This window comes from Urtica dioica, chromosome 2 (assembly GCF_054948205.1).
Source record: "Urtica dioica subsp. dioica isolate 48M chromosome 2, U.dioica_male_clone48M_v1_H2, whole genome shotgun sequence".
Classification (NCBI taxonomy): Eukaryota; Viridiplantae; Streptophyta; class Magnoliopsida; order Rosales; family Urticaceae; genus Urtica; species Urtica dioica.
In genome coordinates, this window is record NC_142757.1 from 45,509,592 (window position 1) to 45,529,311 (window position 19,720).

Sequence of the window (19,720 nt, forward strand, 5' to 3'; positions counted from 1 at the left end):
CGACCCGCGAGCGTCGTCACCTCGCCCGCAAGCCGCGACTCGACGGAACCAACATCACGTAGCGGGAGCATATCATATATGAATAATGAAATGTAAACAAAACATTTAAAGTAAATATATAATTTATTAAACATATAATAAACGAAATACAATATTATTAAAAGTGCGGAAACGTTTACAACAAAAGTGGTTATCGAAAATCTCGGGAAATTTTTCGTTTTTCGTTTAGAACTAGAAGTCGTATATCGACCCTTATACATACATATATATGTACATAGAAGCTCCCGACTATGCATATATACACAGAATATTATTTAAGGAAGAGTCGATATTATTCAAAACATTATATATAGAGGTCTACTTCCCGAGCCAGAACCCATAGCCCGTAGGTCAAGAGATACTCGTCCCGTCTCGGTTTCCTTCTCTGTTGTCTACATTGCCGCCTTGCCCTTATCTACATTACCAAGGGACATAAAACTATGAGTCGAATGACTCAGCAAGTGGGAGTCTAGCTTAGGAAAGAAAAGCAGCTAATGCAAAGCATATGACGTGCGAACAAGAAAACAAGAATACAAGATGCAGCTATCACCTATAAGTGACTAATGAGCGCGCATCCTAGAATACTAGCCGTCCCGCAAGGTTATACACTCCTCACTGCTATAACCTCTGGTCCGACTAGAGACCAGTTTCAGACTTCGAGCAGCAGTCGTCAACTGATCTAAGTTTTAACACCTGTCTGGGATCCACTAGTGGTACTTTCTTCATCATGACGTCAGCGCCACTGGTCTCTGGCGTACTGAGCTCGCGAACCGCGACCTTCACCCACTAAGCCGCGGTGTGCTCAAGGCAGCTTCCAGTGAGTCTTCCAGCTAGCAATGAGCTCACGATGCGCGACCTTCACCCATTGCTTCGAGTACTCGGCGCACGGACCGGCATGGCCCGCCAAGCACAAGTCGTGGACTTGTGAGTACCACCGACACGAGTTTTAAAGTTTGGGTACACCGCAGCTAGCAGCGTACACGTTAAACTTATATACGGAAGAGCGTGACGGGATAAACCCCGAAAGAAATTATTGTTTCCCTTTGAAGCTCGTTTAGTGTTTTAAGTTGAAAGCTCGAAATGTGACTTCCGAACTCTCTACTCTAGATTGAATTTGAGAGTCTATCGCTCTTCCGTCCTCTCGATCCTAACCTACTTCCTAGAGTTAGAAGAGAAGTCTAACTATACACAAAGCAAACGTGGCTGGTTCAAGTTAGCGTTTGAACCTAACGGGCGAACCCGAGCTAAGTTTTCAAGCAAGAGTGGCCGAAGCCTTAACTTCCGAGTTTATTCATTTTAGGCTTTTACCTACTCTTGTTTACTAGCAAGCAAATGCACAAACAAACAGGGTTATACCATTGGTAAGTAGTTGACTTATGTCTCCACACTTACCTGGAATTGTTCGACGGAAAGCTCGACGATTCCCGAAGATGTCCTGCTTCACACGTTCTTCGAGACACTTGGCACTTGTCGAAACGTCGAGAGAACTAGCATCCGGAGTTGAACATCCGTTAGTTATTGGGTTCGAGTTTACTTAAAGAGGAGAGGGTTCGTTGTCGGGATTAGAGTTGGTTCGGAATTCGAGAATTTAATTTATTATTCCCCGGTTCTTCGGAAGTTTATTCAAGACTCACGTATTCTCGTATCGAGAATGATACGAAATAAAGTTCAACGAGTAATCATGAGTCTTACATAAATCAAATAATCCGAAATCAAAATAACCGAGAATTCCAAACGAATAATTAAATTAAATTAAAAAACAATATTAAATAAATAATTATAAATTATTTATTTAAATACTGAAAGTACATATATAAGAGTATTTAAACGCTATAAGCGATTTAAAACTCACGAGTTAATCGAGCTTTATTTCGATAACTCTTTCACTTGATATCTTCAGAAACTGATCTTATCGCTCTTGACTCGTCTGGTTCCCGTCCGTCCGTCAAGATCTGTAATTCAAACCTGGAACCCAACGACGAGTTAACATCTTAAATCTCAAACTCTTATCACTTTCAAAATCCAAATCCCGATATCATGATTCAAAACCCGAACCCAAAACCAATTCAAGCGAACCCAACTCGAAACCAACTAACCGAAGACGTCCTAACCCAACAACGATCACAACATATCAAACCAAACACATCAAACAGCTCACGGCCAACCCACTATTCAACCCAAAACATACAGGTTCTCAGATTCATCATCACAACCTCAGGTAATAACAACAACCATCAGAATTTCAGAAAAACAAACACACGGCCAAGAGCAATTTCCAAAGAAAATTCGTCCAAAATTCAAATCATCAGTGAACAGCCATTATCAACCAAATCCCAGACATTGAACAACCTCAAAAACAACTCAAGATCATCACTAAACACGCAGAGATCAAAAGCCCCATCTAAAACCTAGTTCATCACATTTTCGGCCAAAACCAAACCAAACCAAAGAAATTCGGACTCAAACCTCAAATTCGAGCTACAAACATCATTAACCGAGTCCAAACAACAATTAAAACCAAGCAATTTCACCAAATTAAACCCGGAACCAAAACCCCCAAAAACCAAGTATGAACCCTAGAATCACAAAATCCGTCTCGGGTTTTGATTGCTTACCCAAATTTCTTGTGAATCTGGACTCCTCGGTGTGTTATCTCTCTTTCCCGGTGTCTCTTCCTCGGGCGGTGGTCACGGCGAGCTCGCGGCGGAGTGCTTCCTCGGCGTGGACACGCGGCGACGTGGCTCGGTGCTGGGTGACGCGCGAAGAGGAAAGGAAGGAGAAGAGTGAGAGAGGATGGCGGTGATGATGGGGCTTGGTGACGGCTGAAGATCGAGCTCGGGTTTTTTTTTTCTTGTCTGGTTCTTTCGGCCGAGTGATGTGAGGAAGGAGAAGAGAGAGCAGAGAGAGACCGAGAATGAGAGAAATAGAGAGAGTGAGGGATGGTGAGGTGGCAGCGAAAGAGAAAGGGAGAGTGGAATAAGTGGCCATGTTGCACTCTCCCACCATGCCACACGTGCACCGGTGGTCCACTCAAATATTGACACGCCTCTCTTAAAACAACCCCCTTTTCCTCTTTTTCTTTCAATCTCGTCCTTCAAAATGTTGCACATAAGTCCTTTTAAAATAAAACCTCACAATTCTGTCCTTAATTAATTAAAAATAATCTTGAAAAGTAACCCAGAAAATTAATATGATTTCCCGTTATCATGAATATATTTAAGGGATTCCGGAATTTATTTTTACTCTTGAGATTTTTAAATCTCCGAGTATGTTCCGAATAATAATATTGAATTACTCGAATATTCTCATTCCGAAATTTCATCGACCTTAAATATTATCATATTCCAAGATATTTATAATCTAAGGACGTCTCATATGCAACAAGAATTTGAATTAAAACTCATCCATTTTATTCAAATTCACAAGTAGAGCGTTTACAAAAGTTTATACATTACAATCCCTACCCCCTTAAAAGAGTTTCGTCCTCGAAACTTAGAATAAGGCAGGGTATTTCTTTTGCATTTCGCTCTCAAGCTCCCAAGTAGCTTCTTCCGTAGAGTGACTCTTCCAAAGTACCTTGACCAGAGGTATAGTCTTATTCCTTAAGACTTTCTCCTTGCGATCCAGGATTGCGACGGCTGATTCTTCATATCTGATGCCAGGAGAAATCTCAACCTCTTGATCTTGCAGTACATGTGAAGGATCAGACATGTATTTCCGCAACATCGATACGTGAAACACATCATGGAGGTTGGACATCGACGGTGGTAGAGCTAGGCAATACACTGCCTTGCCTACTCGTTCCAGAATCTCGAAAGGTCCAACATATCTCGGGCTGAGCTTTCCTTTCTTCCCGAATCTCATGACACCACGCATCGGGGAAACTTTCAGAAAGACTTTTTCTCCTGTTTCGAATTCTAGCGGTCTTCTCCGCTTGTCTGCATAGCTCTTTTGGCGACTTTGAGATGTTTTCATTCGGGCTTGAATCGTCTTAATTGCCTCTGTAGTCTGCTCCACCAATTCAGGTCCGAACAGCTTGCTCTCACCAGCTTCATCCCAATGAATTGGAGAGCGACACTTCCGTCCGTAGAGGGCTTCATAGGGTGCCATTCCGATTGTCGCTTGATAACTGTTGTTGTAGGAGAATTCGACCAAAGGGAGATAACGACTCCACGAGCCTGGAAAGTCTAAGACACATGCCCGAAGCATATCCTCCAACACTTGTATCGTGCGTTCACTCTGACCATCTATTTGGGGATGAAAAGCAGTACTGAACTTCAATCGTGTTCCTAAATTCTCTTGCAGACTCTTCCAAAATTTGGAAGTGAACCGAGTATCTCGGTCGGATACGATTGAATTAGGGATTCCATGGAGACGTACGATCTCCTTGATATATAGTTCAGCAAGCTTATCCACCGTGTGAGTGGTTTTGATAGGTAGAAAGTGAGCTGATTTGGTTAATCTATCAACAATAACCCAGACAGAGTCATGACCAGCAGTGGTTTTTGGCAAACCTGACACGAAATCCATCGTTATCTGCTCCCATTTCCATTGCGGAACCTCAAAGGGTTGAAGCATACCTGCTGGTTTCTGGTGTTCTGCCTTGATTTGTTGACAAGTTAAGCACCTTTGAACAAATGCAGCTACATCTTTCTTCATTCCTGGCCACCAATAGACCTTTTTCAGGTCCTGGTACATCTTAGTCACACCAGGATGCACAGAATACGGCGTTCCGTGATCTTCTTCCATCAATTGTCTCTTGATTCCTTCGTCGGACGGTACACAGACTCTCCCGTTACACCTTAGAACATCTTTCTCGTCCAATGTAAACTTACCTTCTGCGTCATTCTGAGCATCAAACACCTTGCTGAGAAGATACTCATCTGCGTACTGACCGTCTTTGATCTGTTCCAGCAACATTGGTCGCACACTGAGCGCAGCTATCCTTCCCGTGATTAGCTGAAGCTCCAGCTGTTGAACATCATTCTTCAGCTTGAGGGACGTTTCAACTAGACTTGCTAGTGAAGCTACCGATTTATGACTGAGCACATCAGCGACCTTATTAGCCTTACCAGGGTGATAGTGCAGCTCAAAGTCGTAGTCATTCAGAAGCTCCAACCAGCGTCCTTGGCGCATGTTTAGCTCTTTCTGGGTGAATACTTCAGCATCTTATGGTCCGTATAAATGTCGCAATGAACTCCATACAGTAGTGTCGCCATATTTTAAGCGCAAAAACAACTGCTGCAAGCTCTAGATCATGCGTAGGGTATCAGGTTTCATAATCATTCAGCTGTCGCGAGGCATAAGCAATAACCTTACCATGCTGCATTAGAACCGCGCCTAATCCTTGCTTAGAGGCATCACAGTAGATCGCGAATCCGTCGGCTCCCTGAGGAATAGTGAGCACTGGAGCCGTTGTTAGACGATTCTTCAGCTCCTGAAAGCTTTCCTCACACTTCTCAGACCAGACGAACTTCTGTCCTTTACGGGTCAGTTGGGTTAAAGGCATGGCTAATTTAGAAAATCCTTCCACGAACTTCCTGTAGTAGCCTGCAAGACCCAAGAAGCTTCTTATCTCGGTTACCGTCTTCGGCTGATTCCACTGTTTCACTGCTTCCACTTTGGCCGGATCTACCATGATTCTTGTGCTACTGACTACATGACCGAGGAAAACAACGTGCTCCAGCCAAAATTCACACTTTGAAAACTTGGCATACAGTTGCTTTTCTCGTATTCTTGTCAGAGCAATCTCTAGATGTTGCGAGTGTTCTTCCTTGGTTTTCGAGTAAATCAAGATGTCGTCAATAAACACGATGATGAACTTGTCCAAGAAATCCTCGAATACTCGATTCATTAAGTTCATAAACGCTGCAGGTGCATTGGTTAGTCCAAAAGACATAACTAGGAACTCGTAATGACCATAACGAGTCCTAAAAGCCGTCTTTGGAATGTCCTCGTCCCGAACCTTCAGCTAATGGTACCCTGATCGCAGATCAATCTTTGAAAACACAGTTGCTCCAGCAAGTTGGTCGAACAGGTCATCGATGCGCGGCAACGGGTACTTGTTCTTGATTGTCACCTGATTTAGGCCACAGTAGTCAATACATAACCGTAACGAACCATCTGCCTTCTTGACGAACAAGACTGGCGCTCCCCATGGCGAATGGCTTGGTCTGATGAATCCTTTATCCAATAACTCTTGGAGTTGCGTCTTAAGTTCCTTCAATTCCGCCGGAGCCATCCGATACGGGGTCTTCGATATCGGTGCTGTTCCTGGAAGGAGTTCTACATTAAACTCGACTTCACGGTCAGGAGGTAAACCTGGAAGATCTTCTGGAAAAACATCAAGAAAGTTCATCACAGCAGGAATATCTTGCGGTTGTGGCTTGGTCGCCTTCGCAATATCCACAACACTCGCGAGATATTCGGCACATCCCTGCTGCATCATCTTTAACGCTTTAAGTGCCGATATGACTGGAAATTCCAACTTTCGAGAGGAACCTTGGAACTGGAAAGGTTCAAGTCCCGGTTTTTGGAACAAAACTGACTTCTTTCTACAATCAATGACTGCATAATGCTTACTTAACCAATCCATTCCAAGTATTACATCATAGTCAACCATCTCTAGTTCAATCAGGTCTGCTTCAAGGACCCGATCCTGAACTTGAATAGGCACATCTTTATACCAGTATAGCGACTGATATCTCTCCCCTGAGGGTGTAACCGTAACAAACGGATACGAGAAGGTCTCTTTGTTTCTACTCAACTGATCAGATCTTCTAGATGCAATGAATGAGTTCGTGGCTCCTGAATCTATCAATGCATATGTGGAGAAAGAGGCTACAGAAATCTGACCTGTAACGGCAGTAGAGGATCCTACACGAACCTCATCCTCGTAGATAGAGTAGACTCGAGCATTAGCCTTTGGTTGTTCATTTGGCGCAGGAGCCTTTCTTCCTGAACCTAGGCAAACTTTCGACAAATGACCTTCTTTTCCACATCGGAAACATGTCATCGTGCGAGCAAAGCAGTCGCCGTCATGTACTCTGCCACATCTCCGACACTGGAACGACGGATTGTTCCCAAAGGTTCTGGGCTTCTTGTTAGACGGCCCTGGGCGTCTGTTGTCTGCCTGATTCTTCTTCTGGTTCACGGACTGCGAGCGATTGTTAAAACTCGCCTGAGATCGGTTATTTGATCCTTGCTGAAATCTATTTCCAGATCTCTGCTGCTGCCGGTTCTCCCATCGCGATTGAGATCTGGTTTTTCCTTGTGAATTACCTTGCCCCGTTTTAGTAGGTTCAGAAGACGGTCCTGTAACCGGCTTCGATTCAGGAATTTGTTCACTTTCACGCCAACCAGCAATGCGTAACGCTCTCTGCACGGCGTTGGCGTAAGTACGGGGTCCGGTGTCGCCACTATCCACTTGGCTCACAATCTCCACGTTCAGACCGTGCATGTATTTCATCTTGCAAGCTTGATCAGTGGGAACCAAGGAAGGAGCAAACCTGGCCAACGTATCGAACTTCGCCGTATATTCGGAAACAGACAGGGTGCCCTGTCGCAAATTCATAAACTCGCGTACATTGTTCGATAGGTTTGCCTCGCTTAGGTACTTTCCGTGAAACAAGTTGAGGAAGTGAATCCACATCATCATGCGGATGTCCTCATATGACGCTACGACCTCCCACCAACCTCTAGCCTCGTCTTCCAGCTGGTGCACGGCACACGCTACCCTCTCCTGATCTGACAGCTGCATGTAGTTGCAAATCTGCTGAATCCTCTTGATCCAGTTCTCGGCTGTCGCGGGGTCAACGTTACCGCCAAACTGCGGAGGCTTCTGCTTCCGAAATCTTTCATACACCGGTTTGCCTACTGGGGGAACGACATCAGGAATTCGAAAGTTCAGTTATTCCTGAGGATCCAGGCGTGCCTGCGGTGGATGTTCACGTCGTTCATCTTGATCTGGGGGCTCCGGGTTTGGTGGAGGTGGCGTATTTAATCTCGTCAGAAGTTCAGTGATCATGCGATTTTGGGCTTCAAGTTGCTGTGCAACTATCTGATCTCGTTGTGCTGCGCTGGCAGCCTGTCTCTCCAAGGCGTGTCGCATTTCTGCGAGATCTGCCGCCGTAGCATTTCCGGCTGGAGACGGTTCTTGTCCGGACATATTTTCTCAGTTCTACACATGAGAACAAACAGGGTTACTCATATATCCATACCGAAATGCGAGAGACATACAATCAACACATGATCAAACTGAAACCGAAACGAGATTTTATATATACAACCATATATACATATCAAAAGATACAACAAGCTTTTCAACATCAAGTTCGCACGTACATATGCTAGACAAAAGAACTACACGTAGACTAGCTCTCACTAGGCTTAGTCTACTAGATCAAAAAACATGTACAACAACTAACAACCTCCCAAAACTAACCTCCCAAAAAGACTAACCACCACTATCTACAACGAGCCTAAACACACCATCTCACATAAGAGGATAATCCTCAACGGGATCCTCATCCTCATCGTCATCCACCTCGCTCTCCTCGTCATCAGAGATCACAATAACAGGGGGAGCAGCAGGTGGCTGTGCAGGTGGCGGCGGTGGCGCGTGCGGCAGCGATGCTGGTGGTGCCGGCGCCTGAGGTGGCTGGGCTGGTGGTACTGGCGCATATGCTGGCTGCGGGGCGGGCACGTAGCCTGGAGGAATCCAACATCCTGCCTGGGACTGGATCATAAACGCTAAACGCGCTCGGAGAACTCCCATGGACGGGCAGCCACATAACAGCATCGGATACCTGAACACAGGTCGTAACCCCTAGTGGAAAATGAACTGCTGTCGGCGGTCGTCCAGAGCAAAGGGACAAGATGCCACGATCTCCTCCTCAAATCGATCCTCGTACTGAGCGATCGACTCGAACTCGAGCTGGAAAAAACCATGAGAAAACTCGTTCCACTCATCCGTCCGCCCCTGGGCTGAGAAAGTGGCCCCCATAATGGCCTGAAACATGCCCCATGATCTATACAAGCTACCCAGCGCCACATGCCGGGTCCAGCGGGTCAGGGCTGGTCCCTGCAATAGCGAGCGTCGTGGAAATACTAGTACGGAAAATCTAGGGTATAGCGAGTGCATCCATCCACTCGATGGTGGTACCAATCCACCGTACCCACGTGAGTGTACCTCTCATCCCGCTGAATGTCGGAGCGGTAGGAGGAACGGCTGCAAGAGCCTCCGGGTATGACAGTATCGTCGCTTGAGTCATACCACCTGCCAAAACGACAGGCCAACAGTAAGCACAAGTTTCAACACTTTCCCATAACCAGAACGTGTGTCTCAGGTCTACAGAAACGGCTAAACCTGGGCTCTGATACGACAAAATCTGTCACGACCCGTGAGCGTCGTCACCTCGCCCGCAAGCCGCGACTCGACGGAACCAACATCACGTAGCGGGAGCATATCATATATGAATAATGAAATGTAAACAAAACATTTAAAGTAAATATATAATTTATTAAACATATAATAAACGAAATACAATATTATTAAAAGTGCGGAAACGTTTACAACAAAAGTGGTTATCGAAAATCTCGGGAAATTTTTCGTTTTTCGTTTAGAACTACAAGTCGTATATCGACCCTTATACATACATATATATGTACATAGAAGCTCCCGACTATACATATATACAGGGGATATTATTTAAGGAAGAGTCGATATTATTCAAAACATTATATATAGAGGTCTACTTCCCGAGCCAGAACCCATAGCCCGTAGGTCAAGAGATACTCGTCCCGTCTCGGTTTCCTTCTCTGTTGTCTACATTGCCGCCTTGCCCTTATCTACATTACCAAGGGACATAAAACTATGAGTCGAATGACTCAGCAAGCGGGAGTCTAGCTTAGGAAAGAAAAGCAGCTAATGCAAAGCATATGACGTGCGAACAAGCAAACAAGAATGCAAGATGCAGCTATAACCTATAAGTGACTAATGAGCACGCATCCTAGAATACTAGCCGTCCCGCAAGGTTATACACTCATCACTGCTATAACCTCCGGTCCGACTAGAGACCAGTTTCAGACTTCGAGCAGCAGTCGTCAACTGATCTAAGTTTTAACACCTGTCTGGGATCCACTAGTGGTACTTTCTTCATCATGACGTCAGCGCCACTGGTCTCTGGCGTACTGAGCTCGCGAACCGCGACCTTCACCCACTAAGCCCCAGTGTGCTCAAGGCAGCTTTCGGTGAGTCTTCCAGCTAACAATGAGCTCGCGATGCGCGACCTTCACCCATTGCTTCGAGTACTCGGCGCACGGACCGGCATGGCCCGCCAAGCACAAGTCGTGGACTTGTGAGTACCACCGACACGAGTTTTAAAGTTTGGGTACACCGCAGCTAGCAGCGTACACGTTAAACTTATATACGGAAGAGCGTGACGAGATAAACCCCGAAAGAAATTATTGTTTCCCTTTGAAGCTCGTTTAGTGTTTTAAGTTGAAAGCTCGAAATGTGACTTCCCAACTCTCTACTCTCGATTGAATTTGAGAGTCTATCGCTCTTCCGTCCTCTCGATCCTAACCTACTTCCTAGAGTTAGAAGAGAAGTCTAACTATACACAAAGCAAACGTGGCTGGTTCAAGTTAGCGTTTGAACCTAACGGGCGAACCCGAGCTAAGTTTTCAAGCAAGAGTGGCCGAAGCCTTAACTTCCGAGTTTATTCATTTTAGGCTTTTACCTACTCTTGTTTACTAGCAAGCAAATGCACAAACAAACAGGGTTATACCATTGGTAAGTAGTTGACTTATGTCTCCACACTTACCTGGAATTGTTCGACGGAAAGCTCGACGATTCCCGAAGATGTCCTGCTTCACACGTTCTTCGAGACACTTGGCACTTGTCGAAACGTCGAGAGAACTAGCATCCGGAGTTGAACATCCGTTAGTTATTGGGTTCGAGTTTACTTAAAGAGGAGAGGGTTCGTTGTCGGGATTAGAGTTGGTTCGGAATTCGAGAATTTAATTTATTATTCCCCGGTTCTTCGGAAGTTTATTCAAGACTCACGTATTCTCGTATCGAGAATGATACGAAATAAAGTTCAACGAGTAATCATGAGTCTTAAATAAATCAAATAATCCGAAATCAAAATAACCGAGAATTCCAAACGAATAATTAAATTAAATTAAAAAACATCATTAAATAAATAATTATAAATTATTTATTTAAATACTGAAAGTACATATCTAAGAGTATTTAAACGCTATAAGCGATTTAAAACTCACGAGTTAATCGAGCTTTATTTCGATAACTCTTTCACTTGATATCTTCATAAACTGATCTTATCGCTCTTGACTCGTCTGGTTCCCGTCCGTCCGTCAAGATCTGTAATTCAAACCTGGAACCCAACGACGAGTTAACATCTTAAATCTCAAACTCTTATCACTTTCAAAATCCAAATCCCGATATCATGATTCAAAACCCGAACCCAAAACCAATTCAAGCGAACCCAACTCGAAACCAACTAACCGAAGACGTCCTAACCCAACAACGATCACAACATATCAAACCAAACACATCAAACAGCTCACGGCCAACCCACTATTCAACCCAAAACATACAGGTTCTCAGATTCATCATCACAACCTCAGGTAATAACAACAACCATCAGAATTTCAGAAAAACAAACACACGGCCAAGAGCAATTTCCAAAGAAAATTCGTCCAAAATTCAAATCATCAGTGAACAGCCATTATCAACCAAATCCCAGACATTGAACAACCTCAAAAACAACTCAAGATCATCACTAAACACGCAGAGATCAAAAGCCCCATCTAAAACCTAGTTCATCACATTTTCGGCCAAAACCAAACCAAACCAAAGAAATTCGGACTCAAACCTCAAATTCGAGCTACAAACATCATTAACCGAGTCCAAACAACAATTAAAACCAAGCAATTTCACCAAATTAAACCCGGAACCAAAACCCCCAAAAACCAAGTATGAACCCTAGAATCACAAAATCCGTCTCGGGTTTTGATTGCTTACCCAAATTTCTTGTGAATCTGGACTCCTCGGTGTGTTATCTCTCTTTCCCGGTGTCTCTTCCTCGGGCGGTGGTCACGGCGAGCTCGCGGCGGAGTGCTTCCTCGGCGTGGACACGCGGCGACGTGGCTCGGTGCTGGGTGACGCGCGAAGAGGAAAGGAAGGAGAAGAGTGAGAGAGGATGGCGGTGATGATGGGGCTTGGTGACGGCTGAAGATCGAGCTCGGGTTTTTTTTTTCTTGTCTGGTTCTTTCGGCCGAGTGATGTGAGGAAGGAGAAGAGAGAGCAGAGAGAGACCGAGAATGAGAGAAATAGAGAGAGTGAGGGATGGTGAGGTGGCAGCGAAAGAGAAAGGGAGAGTGGAATAAGTGGCCATGTTGCACTCTCCCACCATGCCACACGTGCACCGGTGGTCCACTCAAATATTGACACGCCTCTCTTAAAACAACCCCCTTTTCCTCTTTTTCTTTCAATCTCGTCCTTCAAAATGTTGCACATAAGTCCTTTTAAAATAAAACCTCACAATTCTGTCCTTAATTAATTAAAAATAATCTTGAAAAGTAACCCAGAAAATTAATATGATTTCCCGTTATCATGAATATATTTAAGGGATTCCGGAATTTATTTTTACTCTTGAGATTTTTAAATCTCCGAGTATGTTCCGAATAATAATATTGAATTACTCGAATATTCTCATTCCGAAATTTCATCGACCTTAAATATTATCATAGTCCAAGATATTTATAATCTAAGGACGTCTCATATGCAACAAGAATTTGAATTAAAACTCATCCATTTTATTCAAATTCACAAGTAGAGCGTTTACAAAAGTTTATACATTACAATCCCTACCCCCTTAAAAGAGTTTCGTCCTCGAAACTTAGAATAAGGCAGGGTATTTCTTTTGCATTTCGCTCTCAAGCTCCCAAGTAGCTTCTTCCGTAGAGTGACTCTTCCAAAGTACCTTGACCAGAGGTATAGTCTTATTCCTTAAGACTTTCTCCTTGCGATCCAGGATTGCGACGGCTGATTCTTCATATCTGATGCCAGGAGAAATCTCAACCTCTTGATCTTGCAGTACATGTGAAGGATCAGACATGTATTTCCGCAACATCGATACGTGAAACACATCATGGAGGTTGGACATCGACGGTGGTAGAGCTAGGCAATACACTGCCTTGCCTACTCGTTCCAGAATCTCGAAAGGTCCAACATATCTCGGGCTGAGCTTTCCTTTCTTCCCGAATCTCATGACACCACGCATCGGGGAAACTTTCAGAAAGACTTTTTCTCCTGTTTCGAATTCTAGCGGTCTTCTCCGCTTGTCTGCATAGCTCTTTTGGCGACTTTGAGATGTTTTCATTCGGGCTTGAATCGTCTTAATTGCCTCTGTAGTCTGCTCCACCAATTCAGGTCCGAACAGCTTGCTCTCACCAGCTTCATCCCAATGAATTGGAGAGCGACACTTCCGTCCGTAGAGGGCTTCATAGGGTGCCATTCCGATTGTCGCTTGATAACTGTTGTTGTAGGAGAATTCGACCAAAGGGAGATAACGACTCCACGAGCCTGGAAAGTCTAAGACACATGCCCGAAGCATATCCTCCAACACTTGTATCGTGCGTTCACTCTGACCATCTATTTGGGGATGAAAAGCAGTACTGAACTTCAATCGTGTTCCTAAATTCTCTTGCAGACTCTTCCAAAATTTGGAAGTGAACCGAGTATCTCGGTCGGATACGATTGAATTAGGGATTCCATGGAGACGTACGATCTCCTTGATATATAGTTCAGCAAGCTTATCCACCGTGTGAGTGGTTTTGATAGGTAGAAAGTGAGCTGATTTGGTTAATCTATCAACAATAACCCAGACAGAGTCATGACCAGCAGTGGTTTTTGGCAAACCTGACACGAAATCCATCGTTATCTGCTCCCATTTCCATTGCGGAACCTCAAAGGGTTGAAGCATACCTGCTGGTTTCTGGTGTTCTGCCTTGATTTGTTGACAAGTTAAGCACCTTTGAACAAATGCAGCTACATCTTTCTTCATTCCTGGCCACCAATAGACCTTTTTCAGGTCCTGGTACATCTTAGTCACACCAGGATGCACAGAATACGGCGTTCCGTGATCTTCTTCCATCAATTGTCTCTTGATTCCTTCGTCGGACGGTACACAGACTCTCCCGTTACACCTTAGAACATCTTTCTCGTCCAATGTAAACTTACCTTCTGCGTCATTCTGAGCATCAAACACCTTGCTGAGAAGATACTCATCTGCGTACTGACCGTCTTTGATCTGTTCCAGCAACATTGGTCGCACACTGAGCGCAGCTATCCTTCCCGTGATTAGCTGAAGCTCCAGCTGTTGAACATCATTCTTCAGCTTGAGGGACGTTTCAACTAGACTTGCTAGTGAAGCTACCGATTTATGACTGAGCACATCAGCGACCTTATTAGCCTTACCAGGGTGATAGTGCAGCTCAAAGTCGTAGTCATTCAGAAGCTCCAACCAGCGTCCTTGGCGCATGTTTAGCTCTTTCTGGGTGAATACTTCAGCATCTTATGGTCCGTATAAATGTCGCAATGAACTCCATACAGTAGTGTCGCCATATTTTAAGCGCAAAAACAACTGCTGCAAGCTCTAGATCATGCGTAGGGTATCAGGTTTCATAATCATTCAGCTGTCGCGAGGCATAAGCAATAACCTTACCATGCTGCATTAGAACCGCGCCTAATCCTTGCTTAGAGGCATCACAGTAGATCGCGAATCCGTCGGCTCCCTGAGGAATAGTGAGCACTGGAGCCGTTGTTAGACGATTCTTCAGCTCCTGAAAGCTTTCCTCACACTTCTCAGACCAGACGAACTTCTGTCCTTTACGGGTCAGTTGGGTTAAAGGCATGGCTAATTTAGAAAATCCTTCCACGAACTTCCTGTAGTAGCCTGCAAGACCCAAGAAGCTTCTTATCTCGGTTACCGTCTTCGGCTGATTCCACTGTTTCACTGCTTCCACTTTGGCCGGATCTACCATGATTCTTGTGCTACTGACTACATGACCGAGGAAAACAACGTGCTCCAGCCAAAATTCACACTTTGAAAACTTGGCATACAGTTGCTTTTCTCGTATTCTTGTCAGAGCAATCTCTAGATGTTGCGAGTGTTCTTCCTTGGTTTTCGAGTAAATCAAGATGTCGTCAATAAACACGATGATGAACTTGTCCAAGAAATCCTCGAATACTCGATTCATTAAGTTCATAAACGCTGCAGGTGCATTGGTTAGTCCAAAAGACATAACTAGGAACTCGTAATGACCATAACGAGTCCTAAAAGCCGTCTTTGGAATGTCCTCGTCCCGAACCTTCAGCTAATGGTACCCTGATCGCAGATCAATCTTTGAAAACACAGTTGCTCCAGCAAGTTGGTCGAACAGGTCATCGATGCGCGGCAACGGGTACTTGTTCTTGATTGTCACCTGATTTAGGCCACAGTAGTCAATACATAACCGTAACGAACCATCTGCCTTCTTGACGAACAAGACTGGCGCTCCCCATGGCGAATGGCTTGGTCTGATGAATCCTTTATCCAATAACTCTTGGAGTTGCGTCTTAAGTTCCTTCAATTCCGCCGGAGCCATCCGATACGGGGTCTTCGATATCGGTGCTGTTCCTGGAAGGAGTTCTACATTAAACTCGACTTCACGGTCAGGAGGTAAACCTGGAAGATCTTCTGGAAAAACATCAAGAAAGTTCATCACAGCAGGAATATCTTGCGGTTGTGGCTTGGTCGCCTTCGCAATATCCACAACACTCGCGAGATATTCGGCACATCCCTGCTGCATCATCTTTAACGCTTTAAGTGCCGATATGACTGGAAATTCCAACTTTCGAGAGGAACCTTGGAACTGGAAAGGTTCAAGTCCCGGTTTTTGGAACAAAACTGACTTCTTTCTACAATCAATGACTGCATAATGCTTACTTAACCAATCCATTCCAAGTATTACATCATAGTCAACCATCTCTAGTTCAATCAGGTCTGCTTCAAGGACCCGATCCTGAACTTGAATAGGCACATCTTTATACCAGTATAGCGACTGATATCTCTCCCCTGAGGGTGTAACCGTAACAAACGGATACGAGAAGGTCTCTTTGTTTCTACTCAACTGATCAGATCTTCTAGATGCAATGAATGAGTTCGTGGCTCCTGAATCTATCAATGCATATGTGGAGAAAGAGGCTACAGAAATCTGACCTGTAACGGCAGTAGAGGATCCTACACGAACCTCATCCTCGTAGATAGAGTAGACTCGAGCATTAGCCTTTGGTTGTTCATTTGGCGCAGGAGCCTTTCTTCCTGAACCTAGGCAAACTTTCGACAAATGACCTTCTTTTCCACATCGGAAACATGTCATCGTGCGAGCAAAGCAGTCGCCGTCATGTACTCTGCCACATCTCCGACACTGGAACGACGGATTGTTCCCAAAGGTTCTGGGCTTCTTGTTAGACGGCCCTGGGCGTCTGTTGTCTGCCTGATTCTTCTTCTGGTTCACGGACTGCGAGCGATTGTTAAAACTCGCCTGAGATCGGTTATTTGATCCTTGCTGAAATCTATTTCCAGATCTCTGCTGCTGCCGGTTCTCCCATCGCGATTGAGATCTGGTTTTTCCTTGTGAATTACCTTGCCCCGTTTTAGTAGGTTCAGAAGACGGTCCTGTAACCGGCTTCGATTCAGGAATTTGTTCACTTTCACGCCAACCAGCAATGCGTAACGCTCTCTGCACGGCGTTGGCGTAAGTACGGGGTCCGGTGTCGCCACTATCCACTTGGCTCACAATCTCCACGTTCAGACCGTGCATGTATTTCATCTTGCAAGCTTGATCAGTGGGAACCAAGGAAGGAGCAAACCTGGCCAACGTATCGAACTTCGCCGTATATTCGGAAACAGACAGGGTGCCCTGTCGCAAATTCATAAACTCGCGTACATTGTTCGATAGGTTTGCCTCGCTTAGGTACTTTCCGTGAAACAAGTTGAGGAAGTGAATCCACATCATCATGCGGATGTCCTCATATGACGCTACGACCTCCCACCAACCTCTAGCCTCGTCTTCCAGCTGGTGCACGGCACACGCTACCCTCTCCTGATCTGACAGCTGCATGTAGTTGCAAATCTGCTGAATCCTCTTGATCCAGTTCTCGGCTGTCGCGGGGTCAACGTTACCGCCAAACTGCGGAGGCTTCTGCTTCCGAAATCTTTCATACACCGGTTTGCCTACTGGGGGAACGACATCAGGAATTCGAAAGTTCAGTTATTCCTGAGGATCCAGGCGTGCCTGCGGTGGATGTTCACGTCGTTCATCTTGATCTGGGGGCTCCGGGTTTGGTGGAGGTGGCGTATTTAATCTCGTCAGAAGTTCAGTGATCATGCGATTTTGGGCTTCAAGTTGCTGTGCAACTATCTGATCTCGTTGTGCTGCGCTGGCAGCCTGTCTCTCCAAGGCGTGTCGCATTTCTGCGAGATCTGCCGCCGTAGCATTTCCGGCTGGAGACGGTTCTTGTCCGGACATATTTTCTCAGTTCTACACATGAGAACAAACAGGGTTACTCATATATCCATACCGAAATGCGAGAGACATACAATCAACACATGATCAAACTGAAACCGAAACGAGATTTTATATATACAACCATATATACATATCAAAAGATACAACAAGCTTTTCAACATCAAGTTCGCACGTACATATGCTAGACAAAAGAACTACACGTAGACTAGCTCTCACTAGGCTTAGTCTACTAGATCAAAAAACATGTACAACAACTAACAACCTCCCAAAACTAACCTCCCAAAAAGACTAACCACCACTATCTACAACGAGCCTAAACACACCATCTCACATAAGAGGATAATCCTCAACGGGATCCTCATCCTCATCGTCATCCACCTCGCTCTCCTCGTCATCAGAGATCACAATAACAGGGGGAGCAGCAGGTGGCTGTGCAGGTGGCGGCGGTGGCGCGTGCGGCAGCGATGCTGGTGGTGCCGGCGCCTGAGGTGGCTGGGCTGGTGGTACTGGCGCATATGCTGGCTGCGGGGCGGGCACGTAGCCTGGAGGAATCCAACATCCTGCCTGGGACTGGATCATAAACGCTAAACGCGCTCGGAGAACTCCCATGGACGGGCAGCCACATAACAGCATCGGATACCTGAACACAGGTCGTAACCCCTAGTGGAAAATGAACTGCTGTCGGCGGTCGTCCAGAGCAAAGGGACAAGATGCCACGATCTCCTCCTCAAATCGATCCTCGTACTGAGCGATCGACTCGAACTCGAGCTGGAAAAAACCATGAGAAAACTCGTTCCACTCATCCGTCCGCCCCTGGGCTGAGAAAGTGGCCCCCATAATGGCCTGAAACATGCCCCATGATCTATACAAGCTACCCAGCGCCACATGCCGGGTCCAGCGGGTCAGGGCTGGTCCCTGCAATAGCGAGCGTCGTGGCAATACTAGTACGGAAAATCTAGGGTATAGCGAGTGCATCCATCCACTCGATGGTGGTACCAATCCACCGTACCCACGTGAGTGTACCTCTCATCCCGCTGAATGTCGGAGCGGTAGGAGGAACGGCTGCAAGAGCCTCCGGGTATGACAGTATCGTCGCTTGAGTCATACCACCTGCCAAAACGACAGGCCAACAGTAAGCACAAGTTTCAACACTTTCCCATAACCAGAACGTGTGTCTCAGGTCTACAGAAACGGCTAAACCTGGGCTCTGATACGACAAAATCTGTCACGACCCGTGAGCGTCGTCACCTCGCCCGCAAGCCGCGACTCGACGGAACCAACATCACGTAGCGGGAGCATATCATATATGAATAATGAAATGTAAACAAAACATTTAAAGTAAATATATAATTTATTAAACATATAATAAACGAAATACAATATTATTAAAAGTGCGGAAACGTTTACAACAAAAGTGGTTATCGAAAATCTCGGGAAATTTTTCGTTTTTCGTTTAGAACTACAAGTCGTATATCGACCCTTATACATACATATATATGTACATAGAAGCTCCCGACTATACATATATACAGGGGATATTATTTAAGGAAGAGTCGATATTATTCAAAACATTATATATAGAGGTCTACTTCCCGAGCCAGAACCCATAGCCCGTAGGTCAAGAGATACTCGTCCCGTCTCGGTTTCCTTCTCTGTTGTCTACATTGCCGCCTTGCCCTTATCTACATTACCAAGGGACATAAAACTATGAGTCGAATGACTCAGCAAGCGGGAGTCTAGCTTAGGAAAGAAAAGCAGCTAATGCAAAGCATATGACGTGCGAACAAGCAAACAAGAATGCAAGATGCAGCTATAACCTATAAGTGACTAATGAGCACGCATCCTAGAATACTAGCCGTCCCGCAAGGTTATACACTCATCACTGCTATAACCTCCGGTCCGACTAGAGACCAGTTTCAGACTTCGAGCAGCAGTCGTCAACTGATCTAAGTTTTAACACCTGTCTGGGATCCACTAGTGGTACTTTCTTCATCATGACGTCAGCGCCACTGGTCTCTGGCGTACTGAGCTCGCGAACCGCGACCTTCACCCACTAAGCCGCGGTGTGCTCAAGGCAGCT

The 19,720-nt window shown here is 45.3% G+C and overlaps 1 long non-coding RNA gene across 1 annotated transcript; it reads right to left on the reverse strand.

Moving 5' to 3' along the window:
* Positions 1 to 294: 294 nt before the first annotated feature.
* LOC149404982 (uncharacterized) lies at positions 295 to 2,982 on the reverse strand. The gene is made up of 4 exons (XR_016295498.1): positions 2,655 to 2,982; positions 1,892 to 2,004; positions 1,432 to 1,526; positions 295 to 454 (listed from the first exon to the last, which is right to left on the reverse strand). It is a non-coding gene; the product is annotated as an uncharacterized LOC149404982 (long non-coding RNA).
* Between the last annotated feature and the right edge of the window lie 16,738 nt (positions 2,983 to 19,720).